Below are 755 nucleotides of genomic sequence, written 5' to 3'. Positions count from 1 at the left end.
TGGGAGTGGCAGAATTCGAAACACGTGGGCAGATCTGCCTGCTGATTTCAAGCTTGAGTGTTGAAGTGTCTTTGGTATACTGGGTTGTTCCTTGCAGCTTGTTGGTGTTGTGCTGCCAGGATTGTGTCAATGGTGATGTAAAATGTATACCCAATGGATGAAATAAACACTGCTAGCTTTTTCTTTGGCTTTTGGCCTTCTGTGATAGATGTTCTGATACCACCAGTTGGTCAGGAGGGCAGCCTAAACGACCACCTGTGAGACTGGAAGACGGTCAATAAGAAGTGATGAATGATGGTCGGCCTCAAAAGTAATTGTCTTTGAAATGTCATGCAACTCATCTGTCAGACTTAAGATATTATGTAACTTATTATTTCGGTACAAAGACTTCAAAAATAATGATTGGTGGGTGAAAAAGTTTCATTTTTGCATTTTGACGTTTCTAAAAAATTGCCCCTAATTATCTGGGTCCTGAAAATATACCTAAACATTATAATTTTCTAATGATACATGTAATTCAAATACTGTACACAATAAGGTATCTGCGGTGCCATTGTCTTATAAATTAGACGATATTTTGAAGATTTGCACTCATAGCTCTGGCTTTAATTAAGTTATTGTGATTTGTCACATTTAGACTTCTCTCAAAAACCTGCACTTGTCATATTAGTAACCTACTTTTAACTACGTCTGTACCACCTATATCTTCAATATTTTTATATTGAACTGTTTAGATTTTCTGACACGTTTTCTTT

This window comes from Aplysia californica, unplaced genomic scaffold, assembly GCF_000002075.1.
Source record: "Aplysia californica isolate F4 #8 unplaced genomic scaffold, AplCal3.0 scaffold01392, whole genome shotgun sequence".
Lineage (NCBI taxonomy): Eukaryota > Metazoa > Mollusca > Gastropoda > Aplysiida > Aplysiidae > Aplysia > Aplysia californica.
This window is presented reverse-complemented; position numbering follows the sequence as displayed.